The sequence below is a fragment of the Pelophylax lessonae genome, assembly GCF_965119305.1.
Source record: "Pelophylax lessonae genome assembly, chromosome: 5".
Taxonomy (NCBI): Eukaryota; Metazoa; Chordata; class Amphibia; order Anura; family Ranidae; genus Pelophylax; species Pelophylax lessonae.
In genome coordinates, this window is record NC_138772.1 from 548,146,267 (window position 1) to 548,161,354 (window position 15,088).

Genomic DNA, 15,088 nt, shown 5'->3' on the forward strand with positions numbered 1-15,088 from the left:
ACAGAAGTACTTACCTGTACCAGATGGCGTGGGGAGCCTCTCAGAACGGAAAGACGCTGTCCTCATCTGACAGGGAATGCCGTTAGCCAGGGACATTGCACTGCAGTATCGCAGATGTGTCCAGTGAGGTAGCCACCTCACGGCTGCATCCCTGCTGCGAGCAGGGATTGGTCATTCATAATGCCAGGACGAACCATGGCTGAACGCTCGATGGCGGGCTGGGGGTCCATCTGACCCTCTGCCCTGGAGAACCAGGGCGGTCAGTCTGATTCCCAGCTCCGCATGAATCCATCTTCATCCGAAGAGTCGACTAACTAAAGCTGACAAAATAAACAGCTAGTAAAGTAAAGAAAAACTGACATTTTTAACTAAAAATCAAAGAAAAAAGATTAGAAAGGCTGAGACTGAAGCCCCAGCTCAGGGAAAGCCTAACTACTCCTGACGCTAGGCAGAAAGAAACTGAGTTGGGAGTGGTCACTGCAGGGGGGTATTGACCAGTGGGACAGCCCCCATGGGTGTGTATATGCTAATGCCTTTTGTTCTTTTGACTAAGTCTTATGCCTAGCTACTCCTGCGGAGAGGAAGTCAATACCCAATAGTGATGACTTAGGGGAGGCGGCGACTGTCGGAGGACGTAAGAGAAATATATACAGTGGGTACGGAAAGTATTCAGACCCCTTAAATTTTTCACTCTTTGTTATATTGCAGCCATTTGCTAAAATCATTTAAGTTCATTCTTCTTCCTCATGAATGTACACATAGCACCCCATACTGACAGAAAAACACAGAATTGTTGACATTGTTGCAGATCTATTAAAAAAGAAAAACTGAAATATCACATGGTCCTAAGTATTCAGACCCTTTGCTGTGACACTCATATATTTAACTCAGGTGCTTTCCATTTCTTCTGATCATCCTTGAGATGGTTCTACACCTTCATTTGAGTCCAGCTGTGTTTGATTATACTGATTGGACTTGATTAGGAAAGCCACACACCTGTCTATATAAGACCTTCCAGATCACAATGCATGTCAGAGCAAATGAGAATCATGAGGTCAAAGGAACTGCCTGAAGAGCCCAGAGACAGAATTGTGGCAAGGCACAGATCTGGCCAAGGTTACAAAAAGATTTCTGCTGCACTTAAGGTTCCTAAGAGCACAGTGGCCTCCATAATCCTCAAATGGAAGACCAGAACCCTTCCTAGAGCTGGCCTAAGCTATCGGGGGAGAAGAGCCTTGGTGAGAGAGGTAAAGAAGAACCCAAAGATCACTGCGGCTGAGCTCCAGAGATGCAGTCAGGAGATGGGAGAAAGTTGTAGAAAGTCAACCATCACTGCAGCCCTCCACCAGTCGGGGCTTTATGACAGAGTGGCCCGACGGAAGCCTCTCCTCAGTGTAAGACACATGAAAGCCCGCATGGAGTTTGCTAAAAAAACACCTGAAGGACTCCAAGATGGTGAGAAATAAGATTCTCTGGTCTGATGAGACCAAAATAGAACTTTTTGGCCTTAATTCTAAGCGGTATGTGTGGAGAAAACCAGGCACTGCTCATCACCTGTCCAATACAGTCCCAACAGTGAAGCATGGTGGTGGCAGCATCATGCTGTGGGGGTGTTTTTTCAGCTGCAGGGACAGGACGACTGTTTGCAATCGAGGGAAAGATGAATGCGGCCAAGTACAGGGATATCCTGGACAAAAACCTTCTCCAGAGTGCTCTGGACCTCAGACTGGGCCGAAGGTTTACCTTCCAACAAGACAATGACCCTAAGCACACAGCTAAAATAACGAAGGAGTGGCTTCACAACAACTCCGTGACTGTTCTTGAATGGCCCAGCCAGAGCCCTGACTTAAACCCAATTGAGCATCTCTGGAGAGACCTAAAAATGGCTGTCCACCAACGTTTACCATCCAACCTGACAGAACTGGAGAGGATCTGCAAGGAGGAATGGCAGAGGATCCCCAAATCCAGGTGTGAAAGACTTGTTGCATCTTTCCCAAAAAGACTCCTGGCTGTATTACATCAAAAGGGGGCTTCTACTAAATACTGAGCAAAGGGTCTGAATACTTAGGACCATGTGATATTTCAGTTTTTCTTTTTTAATAAATCTGCAACAATGTCAACAATTCTGTGTTTTTCTGTCAGTATGGGGTGCTATGTGTACATTCATGAGGAAGAAGAATGAACTTAAATGATTTTAGCAAATGGCTGCAATATAACAAAGAGTGAAAAATTTAAGGGGGTCTGAATACTTTCCGTACCCACTGTATATATATATATATATTTATTTTTTTTTTCAGAATTGTCGCTCTTTTTTTGTTTATAGCGCAAAAAATAAAAAAAATCGCAAAGGTGATCAAATACCACCAAAAGAAAGCTCTATTTGTGGGGAAAAAAAGGACATTAATTTTATTTGGGTACAGCGTCGCACGACCGCGCAATTTTCCGTTAAAGTAACGCAGTGCCGAATCGCAAAAAATGGCCTGGTCATTAAAGGGGTAAAACCTTCCAGGGCTGAAGTGGTTAATGTGTGTTATTTCGTACATTATTATGCATTGCAATAAAGAGGATCTGAATTCTGGAAGCAGAACCCAAACAAATCAGAGACAGACAGAGGACAAAGGATTAGTCTCCAGTGTTGTCTGTGGTATCCCCACAGTCGATCTTTTCCCCATTATGGACTTACCATCCTTTGTTCTACACGGTGATCAAATACCACCAAAAGAAAGCTCTATATTTTGGGAAAAAAAGGACATCAATTTTATTTGGGTACAGCGTCGCACGACCGCGCAATTGTCAGTTAAAGTAACCCAGTACCGAATCGCAAAAAATGGCCTGGTCATTAAGGGGGCAAATCCTTCCGGTCCAGAAGTTTTTTTTTTACCAAAGATATGTAGCAGAATATATCTTGGCTAAAATTCATGAAGAAATTCGATTTTTAACATTTTTTATTGGATGTGTTTTAGACCCGGTTCACACTTCTGCGTGTGCCGGGTTCGCATGTCATGTCGGAGCGCACTGCTCCGACATGACATGCGATCAGCTGTGCGGTGCGAGTTTAGCCATACAGTTTGTATGACTAAATTCGCACCGCACCCGCAGCAAACACGCACAGGAGGCATTTTTGCTGCCGCATCAGGATCGGATCGCACAGCGGTTCACACTTGTGCGATCCGATCCTGTGCGAACTGCACGATCGCACTGCGATATGCGATCAAACTGGGGGTGTCGTTAAGATTACATTGACACCCCCAGCGGATCGCATATGGCCGTGTGAACTGCCGGGGGTGCGTGTGCGATGCGGGAACAGGCTGCGAATTCGCAGCCTTCCCGCATCGCAATAGTGTGAACCGAGCCTTATAGCAGAAAATACAAAAATATTGTTTTTGTTTCAAAATTTTCCATCTTTTTTTGTTTATAAATAAAAAAAAACTATTAGCGCCGGTTCACACTGGCGCGACGCTACTTTCAGGGGCGACCTCCGAGATTGCGGTGCGAGCAGCGCGCCGCGACCTCGGAGCGGCCGCCACGGACTTCATAACATTGAAGTCTATGGCGGTCGCCTCCTGGTCGCCCCAAAGAAGCTCCGGACCCTTTTTCTAAGTCGGAGCGACTTGTGTCGCTCCTATTAGAACGGGTCCGTAGCTTCCCTATGGGAGACGACCTGCGGCGACCTGTGAGGCGACCAGGTCGCCTCACAGGTCGCCCTAGTGTGAACCGGGGCTTATAATAATGGTACACGGCAATTAAAACCTAGCAGGTGTTTGAATCCCTCTCCACTCTTTCCAAAAAAAAAAAAAAGTTTTGCCTTTAAGTTATACTTTCATTTTTGTCTTGTTGATTTTTTTATGTTTCATGTTCATTTATTGTTTAACTATTTGAATGTTTTCTTCTGAATGATTATGGATTTTTACTGCATCTCTACTGCAGTGTGGGCTGGGATTTTTTTCTTACTGTCGAAATACTGAAGATCAAAACTCTCAATGGACATAAAACTTTTGATTGATTGATTTTGAAGCATTTTACAGAATTAAATTGCACTAATGCTTTAATAAGACAGTATATGATTTCATGATGTCATCTGTATACTGCTGTTTTGGAATGTTTCAGTAATAAAGAATATTTAAAAAAAAAAAAACCGAAAAAATCCAGTATCGATCAAATACCATAAAAAAAGCTCTTTTTGTGTGAAAAAAATGATATAAATGTAATTTGTGTACAGCATTTCCTGACCGCCCAATTGCCAGTTACAGTAGCGCAGCGCCCGTATAGCAAAAAAAATGCCCTTGTCGTAAAGGGGGTAAAATCTTCCAGTGGTTAAAGAGCAGAAAACAGAGAGATTTGTGATGGAGATAAAATAAGAGTTGCAGGAAAATACGCCTTCCTTCCATCGGTTATGGAGCCGTTTCCTCCTGAAGAGTGATAATTGCACACCGAAGTGATATTTATGTCTGTAAACTGAAGATTTCAATGAGCAAATCGTCACAAGGAACAATAATAAATCACGCAGCGTAATGAGCGGACCCCGATCTTCAAGGGGGGGCTGTTGTGGAGGAAAATGGAACAAGATAACACGACGGGTCCGCTGTGCGACAAATTATTCTTGTTGTAGGCAGGCCGTGCACGCGGAATATGTGCACCCAGTGTACCCACCACCACTGCCCAGCAAAATGCCGGCTCGGAATAGTGCCATGGCACAGCGTGGAGATAATGCTGCCAATGCATATTAAAGACCCAGTGACTGGCAGCTGGGAGAGCCCAGATACGGCTAATTTACAGTCTGCGGGGACAGGATTTAGGGATCAGCCTTCTGTGTTTGAAGACAGATATGAGTCAATCCCAGGGTGCCGGGGGAGCGCATAACTGTACATTTCAAACAGAATATCCACCATACAAAGATATCATTAATCAGTCCTCAGAGACAGACGGCTTCCCACAACCCTCTCCAATTAATCATACATGTTCCTCCCGGATAATGGCAAAGTAGCTGCAATATGTATAAATCCCCCCTCACTTCTTATAGTGGTCTTTCAGGTCCCTACAATCATTCTGGCTCTGGGATTGGGAGCTGCAAATATCTGCCCTGCCACCAGGGCTCTGAGACTAAGAACTGTCATCCTCCATGGCTCTGAGACTAAAAACTTCCATCCAACATGGCTCTGAGACTAAGAACTGCCATCCACCATGGCTCTGAGACTATGAACTGCCATCAAACATGGCTCTGAGACTAAGAACTGCCATCCACCATGGCTCTGAGACTATGAACTGCCATTCAAACATGGCTTCAAGACTAAGTACTGCCATCCACCATGGCTCTGAGACTATAAACTGCCATCCACCATGGCTTTGAGACTAAGAACTGCCATCCACCATGGCTTTGAGACTAAGAACTGCCATCCCCCATGGTTCTGAGACTAAGAACTGTCATCCCCCATGGCTCTGAGACTATGAACTGCCATCCACCATGGCTCTGAGATTATGAACTGCCATCTTCCATGGCTCTGAGACTATGAACTGTCATCCTCCGCTGCTCTGAGACTAAGAACTGTCATCCTCCATGGCTCTGAGACTAAGAACTGTCATCCTCCGCTGCTCTGAGATTATGAACTGCCATCCTCCATGGCTCTGAGACTATGAACTGCCTTCCTCCATGGCTCTGAGACTATGAACTGTCATCATCCATGGCTTCGAGACTAAGAACTGTCATCCTCCATGGCTCTGAGACTATGAACTGTCATCCTCCGCTGCTCTGAGATTATGAACTGCCATCCTCCATGGCTCTGAGACTATGAACTGCCATCCTCCATGGCTCTGAGACTATGAACTGTCATCATCTATGGCTTCGAGACTAAGAACTGTCATCCCCCATGGCTCTGAGACTATGAACTGTCATCCTCCATGGCTTCGAGACTAAGAACTGTCATCCCCCATGGCTCTGAGACTATGAACTGTCATCCTCCATGGCTCTGACATTATGAACTGTCATCCTCCGCTGCTCTGAGATTATGAACTGCCATCCTCCATGGCTCTGAGACTATGAACTGCCATCCTCCATGGCTCTGAGACTATGAACTGTCATCCTCCGCTGCTCTGAGATTATGAACTGCCATCCTCCATGCCTCTGAGAATATAAACTGCCATCATCCATGGTTTTGAGACTAAGAACTGCCATCCAACATGGCTCTGAGACTATGAACTGTCATCCACCATGGCTCTGAGATTATGAACTGCCATCCTCCATGGCTCTGAGACTATGAACTGCCATCCACCATGGCTCTGAGGCTATGAACTGCCATCCATCATAGCTCTGAGACTATGAACTGTCATCCTTCAGGGCTTTGAGACTATGAACTGCCATCCTCCGCTGCTCTGAGATTATGAACTGCCATCCTCCATGCCTCTGAGACTATGAACTGTCCTCCTTCATGGCTCTGAGACTATGAACTGCCATCCATCATGGCTGAGACTATGAACTGCCATCCACCATGGCTCTGAGACTATGAACTGTCATCCTCCATGGCTCTAGACTATGAACTGTCATCCTCCATGGCTCTGAGACAATGAACTGTCATCCTCCATGGCTCTGAGACAATGAACTGTCATCCTCCATGGCTCTGAGACTATGAACTATCATCCTCCATGGCTCTGAGACAATGAACTGTCATCCTCCATGGCTCTGAGATTATGAACTGTCATCCTCCATGGCTCTGAGACAATGAACTGCCATCCACCATGGCTCTGAAACTATGAACTGCCATCCCCCATGGCTTTAAGACTATGAACTGCCATCCTCCACGGCTCTAAAAATATGAAGTGCCATCCACCATGGCTCTGAGACATTGAAGTGCCATCCACCATGGCTCTGAGACTATGAACTGCCATCCCCCATGGCTTTAAGACTATGAACTGCCATCCTCCACGGCTCTAAAAATACGAAAGTGCCATCCACCATGGCTCCGAGATCTTGAACTGCCATCCTCCATGGCTTCAAGACTATGAACTGCCATCTTCCATTGCTCTGAGACTATGAACTGCCATCCTCCATGGCTCCAGGACTATAAACTGCAATCCTCTATTGCTCCCAGATTATGAACGGTCATCCACCATGGCTCTGAGACTAGGAACTGCCATCCCCCATGGCTCAGACTATGAACTGCCATTTTTCTGAGACTATCCACCATGGCTCTGAGACTAAGAGCTTCCATCCCACCACAGCTATGAAACTTAGAACTGCCACTACCTACAGCTTTCAGATGATTAAAGTAAAAAAAAATAAAGGGCTAAGGTCCATTTTAAATTTGATAAGTCACTTGCACCCAGCGTTAAAATCTAGAGCTATGACGCAGCGATATCTTGGGACAGAGGATATATGTATCCATCCATCACTTTCATCGGAGTTCATTTTGAAGGATTTCAGCAGGTGCCCTGCCCAGAGCCATGCCAGTATTTATGTCCTCTTGTACGCCTGTTGCTCTTGAACATACAATAGGACCTGGACATAGGAAATAACACGCCCTTCCAGGTGTAAGCACTGAGCAAACAGAGAGACCGCCATTATCTCTATAGCCAGGCCGGGTGCACGGGTGACACCCTAGAGCACATATGTCAAACACAAGGCCCTCGGGCCGAATCCAGCCCTCCAGGCCTTGTCATGTGGCCCTCGCACACAGTTTTGCAGCTGGAAGGTTCTACCCCCTCCAGCTCTCACCCTCCGCTCCTGCTCCCTGCAAGGTGAGGAAGAGACGCTTACACAGGGAGGTACTAGGGCCAGGCATGGTAGGAGAGAGAGATACAAGGAAGCTTCAGGGAGGGGGATTGGGGTTGCACACTGTGCATAGCGCCCCTAAACCCTGCACTCTGTACACAGCACACCCCTGAACTCTGAACGTAACACACCCCTGAACCCTGCACTTTGTGCACAGATCACTCCTGAACCTTGCAGTCTGTACATAGCATAATCATGAGCTCTGCACTCTGTGCACAGCACACCCCTGAACTCTGAACGTAACACACTCCTGAACCCTGCACTTTGTGCACAGCACACTCCTGAACCTTGCAGTCTGTACATAGCATAATCATGAGCTCTGCACTCTGTGCACAGCACACCCCTGAACTCTGAACGTAACACACTCCTGAACCCTGCACTTTGTGCACAGCGCACTCCTGAACCTTGCACTCTGTACATAGCATAATCATGAGCTCTGCACTCTGTACACAGCACATCCCTGAACTCTGAACGTAACACACTCCTGAACCCTGCACTTTGTGCACAGATCACTCCTGAACCTTGCAGTCTGTACATAGCATAATCATGAGCTCTGCACTCTGTACACAGCACACCCCTGAACTCTGAACGTAACACACTCCTGAACCCTGCACTTTGTGCACAGCGCACTCCTGAACCTTGCACTCTATACATAGCATAATCATGAGCTCTGCACTCTGTACACAGCACACCCCTGAACTCTGAACCTAACACACTCCTGAACCCTGCCATTTGTGCACAGCGCACTCCTGAACCTTGCACTCTGTACATAGCATAATCATGAGCTCTGCACTCTGTACACAGCACACCCCTGAACTCTGAACCTAACACACTCCTGAACCCTGCACTTTGTGTACAGCGCACTCCTGAACCTTGCACTCTGTACATAGCATAATCATGAGCTCTGCACTCTGTACATAATGCACTCCTAAACCCAGTACTCTTTATGTAGCGCACCTCAGATACAACAGGCCCTTTGAGGGCAGCCAAATTGCTGATTCAGCCCGCAATTAAATTGAGTTGGACACCCCTGCCCTAGAGGATGCCAGGGATACCATTGACATAAAGAGGGTGATGGTCCAGAGTAACACAGGTGAACAGATTCTGGATTTGATGCAGGATGAATCACAGAAGAAGTATAAGATATAAAGCATGGCGGCCTGCAATATACATGTCATTGCCATAGAACTGGATGTCCCACTAAGCACATACATGTCCCATCTGCTCCTAGGAATGCAGAGAGCCGATAATTGCTACTAACGTCACAAAGAGAACTCCGCTCTCCTCCCGCTGCCTGGAGGGGAAAAATTAATGAGATCTACAATTACATAAGGACATCATTTCACTTCCACAGCTCGCTTCCTACACACTTCTATCTGCAAAACAGCGCAAATGTGACACAGCAAAAAAATAGACGGGCCCCTCACTGCTTTATATAGACAGTATATAGATATATATATACTGTATACAGAGTGCTTTATACATACAGAATACTGCCTTACATTACATACTCTACTAATACACACCAATAAGCCATAACAATATAACCACTGGCAGATAAAAAGAAAATAATTAATTATCTCTTTGCAATTACATCTGAAAGTGGGTGGGATATATTAGGCAGCAAGTGAACATGTTGTCCCTGAAGATGATGTGTTGAAAGCAGAAAAAGATGAGCAAGTGTAAAGATTTGAAGGATTTGAGTGACTCTGACAAGACCCGGATTGTAATGTCTAGATGACTGGGTCAGAGCAACTCCAACACTCCAGCTCTTGTAAGATGTTCCGGGTCTGCAATGATCAGGACTGACCAAAAGTAGTCCAAGGAAGGAAAACCGGCGGCAGAGTCATGGGAGGCCAAGGCTCATTGATGGAGGTGGGGAGGGAAGGCTCATTGATGGAGGTGGGAAGGGAAGGCTCATTGATGGAGGTGGGGAGGGAAGGCTCATTGATGAAGGTGGGGAGGGAAAGCTCATTTATGGAGGTGGAGAGGGAAGGCTCATTGATGGAGGTGGGGAGGGAAGGCTCATTGATGGAGGTGAGGAGGGAAGGCTCATTGATGGAGGTGCGGAGGGAAGGCTCATTGATGGAGGTGCGGAGGGAAGGCTCATTGATGGAGGTGCGGAGGGAAGGCTCATTGATGGAGGAGGGGAGGGAAAGCTCATTGATGGAGGTGGGGAGGGAAGGCTCATTGATGGAGGTGGGAAGGAAAGGCTCATTGATGAAGGTGGGGAGCGAAGGTTTATTAATGGAGGTGGAGAGGGAAAGTTTATTAATGGAAGTGGGGAGGGAAGGCTCATTGATGGAGATGAGGGAAGGAAGCCTTATTGATGGAGGTTGGGGAGGGAAAGCTCATTGATAGAGGTGGGGGGGGGGGGGAAGGAAGGTTTATTTATGGAGGTGGAGATGGTAGTCTCATTGATGGAGGTAGGAAGGGAAGGTTTATTGATGGAGGTGGGGAGGGAAGGATCATTGATGGAGATGAGGGAGGTAAGGGTCATTGATGGAGATGAGGGAGGGAAGGCTCATTGATGGAGATGAGGGAAGGAAGGCTTATTGATGGAGGTTGGGGAGGGAAAGCTCATTGATGGAGGTGGGGAGGGAAGGCTCATTTATGGAGGTGGAGAGGGAGGGCTCATTGATGGAGGTGCGGAGGGAAGGCTCATTGATGGAGGAGGGGAGGGAAAGCTCATTGATGGAGGTGGGGAGGGAAGGCTCATTGATGGAGGTGCGGAGGGAAGGCTCATTGATGGAGGTGCGGAGGGAAGGCTCATTGATGGAGGTGCGGAGGGAAGGCTCATTGATGGAGGTGCGGAGGGAAGGCTCATTGATGGAGGTGCGGAGGGAAGGCTCATTGATGGAGGTGGGGAGGGAAGGCTCATTGATGGAGGTGGGGAGGGAAGGCTCATTGATGGAGGTGGGGAGGGAAGGCTCATTGATGAAGGTGGGGAGGGAAGGCTCATTGATGAAGGTGGAGAGGGAAGGCTCATTGATGGAGGTGGAGAGGGAAGGCTCATTGATGAAGGTGGGAGGGGGGGGTAGGAGGCTCATTGATGGAGGTGGGGAGGGAAGGCTCATTGATGGAGGTGGGGAGGGAAGGCTCATTGATGGAGGTGGGGAGGGAAGGCTCATTGATGGAGATGGGGAGTATAGGCTGGCCTGTGTAGTCCTATCCAATAGAAGAGCTACTGGAGCTCAAATTGAAGAAAAAGTTAATGCCGGTTCTGATAGAAAGGTGTCTGAACACACAGAGAATTGGAGTTTGTTGTATATGGGGCTGTGTAGCCGCAGACTGGTCAGGGTGCGCATGCTGACCTGCTTCCACAGCTAAAAGTGCCTACAATGGGCACATGAGCATCAGAACTGGACCACTGAGCAATGGAGGAAGGCGGCCTGGTTTGATGAATTCAAGAATGGTTTGAGAGACTCAACAAGATTGAGGTGTTGACTTGGCCTCCAAATTCTCCAGATCTCAATACAATCAGCAGCTGTGGGATGAGCTGGAAAAACAAGTCTGATCTATGGAGGCCCAAACTCACAACTTACAGGACTAAAAGGATCTGCTACTGACAGCATGATGCCAGATACCACCAGCGTACCTTCAGTGGTCTAGTGGAGTCCATGCCTTGGTGGGTTATGGAGGTTGGTCATAATGTTATGGCTGACGGTGTATATATTACATTCTCATATACACGCACACACTGCTTATATACTGATAGTACTTTTTATTTAGTGCTATAAGGATTCAGTCACTATATAGAGCGATGGTGGGAGGTGACGCCCCAAGCGCACTGACCCTGGATAGAGTGTGACACCGGCCTGGCACACCTCTGCCACCCGGGACTGGAACCTCTGGCGCAATCTCCTCCATTTAGTGACAGGTTGGCACCATCCCAGGTCTCCATGGTAACAATCTGCAAAGAACGTGTAGTTCTGCTGTCAGTGCAGAGCGGACGCCGATCCGTCTAGCAGTACACATCCCATAGACATGGCTCAGCTGCTGCTGTATACCCCGGGGGCAGGTGCCCATACACATGGCTCAGCTGCTGTATACCCCGGGGGCAGGTGCCCATACACATGGCTCAGCTGCTGTATACCCCGGGGGCAGGTGCCCATACACATGGCTCAGCTGCTGTATACCCCGGGGGCAGGTGCCCATACACATGGCTCAGCTGCTGTATACCCCGGGGGCAGGTGCCCATACTGGAGAACTCGCTGGATTCCACCCAGCACTGCCAGAACTACCAACCCATTGCCGGGCATTAGTGGAATCCGTTAATTCTCTGGGATGGTCTGCAGTGTTTGTAAACATGAAGTTATTCCAGCATACTCATTGGCTGCCTGGAATGGAGGGGGAGGGGGCGGTATGCATTAGCCACTATTTATCCTAAACCTACCTGGGACCGGGCAACTGGGACCGGGCAACTGGGACGGAACAACTGGGAACGGGCAACTGGGACGGAACAACTGGGACCGGGCAACTGGGACCGGGCAACTGGGACCGGGCAACTGGGACCAGGCAACTGGGACCGGGCAACTGGGACCGGGCAACTGGGACCAGGCAACTGGGACCGGGCAACTGGGACCGGGCAACTGGGACCGGACAACTGAGACCGGGCAACTGGGACCGGACAACTGGGACCGAGCAACTGGGACCGAGCAACTGGGACCGAGCAACTGGGACCGAGCAACTGGGACCGGGCAACTGGGACCGGGCAACTGGGACCGGGCAACTGGGTCCGGACAACTGGGACCGGACAACTGGGACCGGACAACTGGGACCGGACAACTGGGACCGGGCAACTGGGACGGAACAACTGGGACGGAACAACTGGGACCGGGCAACTGGGACCGGGCAACTGGGACCGGGCAACTGGGACCGGGCAACTGGGACCGGGCAACTGGGACCGGGCAACTGGGACTGGACAGACAAGACACTGCTCACAGGAGAAGGGCAGTGAATGTATAATAATACATAGATACGGGTCCATGATACCATCCCCCACCAGCCCTGCAGAGTTCTCTGATCTGTGATATCAGACACAATGAGTAGTTTTCTGTGTAATGCTCTGCAGATTTCTATAAACAGTGCTATCAATCCTCCACCGTTATCTGTGCAATACTCTGCAGAGTTCCCCATTCATAAAAGATATGAACCCATATAGAAAGTTATGTGTGCAATACTCTGCAGAGTCCCCTACGGAATGATACAAGCCTCCCAGAGTCAGTCTTGTGCAATACTCTGCAGAGTCCCTTCAGCAGTGATGAGAACCCCCAAAGTCATTCCTGTGTAATACTCTGCAGAGTCCTGTGAGCAGTGATGCAGACTCCTAGTCAGTCCTGTGCAATACTCTGCAGAGTCCTCTGAGCAGTGATACAAGGCAACAGAGTCAGTCCTGGGCAATATTACGCAGAATTCCCAGAGGGATGATACAAACCCCCCAAAGTCAGTCCTGTGCAATACTCTGCAGAGTCACCTGAGCAGTGATACATGCCTCCTAGAGTCAGTCCTGTGCAATACTCTGCAGAGTCACCTGAGCAGTGATACAAGCTCTCCCCCCCCCCCAGAGTCAGTCCTGTGCAATACTCTGCAGAGTCACCTGAGCAGTGATACAAGCTACCCCCCCACCCCCCAGAGTCAGTCCTGTGCAATACTCTGCAGAGTCACCTGAGCAGTGATACAAGCTACCCCAACCCCCCCCCCCCAACCCCCCAGAGTCAGTCCTGTGCAATACTCAATGTAAGGGGGGTCCTTCTCCACTGACCACCAATGTAAGAAGTTCCTTTTCTACTGACTACCAATGTAGTGGGGTGTCTTCTCTACTGACCACCATTTTAAAGGGACCCTTTTTTACTGACCACAAATGTAAGAGGGGCCCTTTGCTCTACTGACCACCAATGTAAGGGGCCCTTTCTCCACTGACCACCAATGTAAGGGGCCCTTTCTCCACTGACCACCAATGTAAGGGGCCCTTTCTCCACTGACTACCAATGTAAGGGGCCCTTTCTCCACTGACTACCAAAGGTAAGGGGCCCTTTCTCTACCTACTACCAATGTAAGGGCCCTTCTGACCACCAATGTAGGGGGGTTGTTCTCCATTGACCAACGCTGTAAGTGGGCCCTTCTCCATCGATCACCAATGCATGGGTGTCTTCTCCACAGACCACCAACGTAAGTGGGGAGGGGGGGCTGGAGCCTTCTTCACTGACCAGTAATGTAAGGGGCCCTATTTCATTGACCACCAAGATAAGATGGGCCTTTAACCACCAATAAAAGGGGCACCCTTTATTCAACTGACCACCAATAAAAGGGGCCCTTCTCCATCGACCACCAATGTAAGCAGGCCCTTTTAAACACCAATATAAGGGACAGTCTTTCCTCAACGTAAGGACCAGTCCTTCTTCAACAGTTTGGAAGGAGGCCCTTCCAAACTGACCACCAATTTAAAGGTGCCCTTCTCCACTGATTAACAACTGGAGGGAACCCTTCTCCATCAACACCACCCCACCAACATAACTGATCATAAATGTAAAGGGCAGAATTCCAGTGGTCCCCAGCGTCCCCGACACCAAGTACATGACAGAGAAGGAAGAACTGACGCTCTCTGGTGGTTGGAGGGTGTCAGTCCAAGTTGTGCCAGCTCATTCTCCTGTTGCTCAACCCCCCCACCCCCCGAAACGCAACCCGGTCCCCAAACGGCCCGAGGGTTGGGGACCTCTGCTTTATACAATTGTCCCTCAGTGTTTGGATCCCTCCTCCATTAACCACTGGTGTAAGAGGACCCAGCCTAACAATGCATGGAGACCCTTCTCCACTGAAAACCAAGTAAGGAGCATTCTTCTCAATGACCAAAAAATGTAAGGGAGCCTTTATCCATTGAGACATACATGAGGGGGCCCTTTTCCACTGACTACCAATGTAAGGAGGCATTCACCGCTGACCATCAATGTAAGGGGATCTTCCTCCACTGACCACCAATGTAAGTGGGTCTTCCTCCACTGACCACCAATGTAAGTGGGTCTTCCTCCACTGACCACCAATGTACGGGGGCGCTCACCACTGGCCACCAATGTCAGGGGGCATTCACCACTGATCACCAATGTAAGAGGGCATTTACCACTGACCATTAATGTAAGGGGGGCATTTCACAACTGGCCATTAATGTAAAGGGGCGCTCACCACTGACCACCAATGTAAGGGAACATTCACCACTGACCACCAATGTAAGAGGGCGCTCACCACTGACCACCAATGTAAGAGGGCGCTCACCACTGACCACCAATGTAAGGGAACATTCACCACTGACCACCAATGTAAGAGGGCGCT

General features: G+C 48.7%; 1 protein-coding gene across 2 annotated transcripts in view; it reads right to left on the reverse strand.

Moving 5' to 3' along the window:
- Window positions 1–11,597, reverse strand: part of ARHGAP39 (Rho GTPase activating protein 39) — a 257,679-nt gene extending 246,082 nt beyond the window's left edge. For both annotated transcript variants that reach the window (XM_082257586.1, XM_082257585.1), the window contains exon 1: window positions 11,558–11,597. The gene's annotated coding sequence lies outside the window, so the exon portion shown is untranslated. The remainder of the gene's footprint in view (window positions 1–11,557) is intronic.
- Between the last annotated feature and the right edge of the window lie 3,491 nt (window positions 11,598–15,088).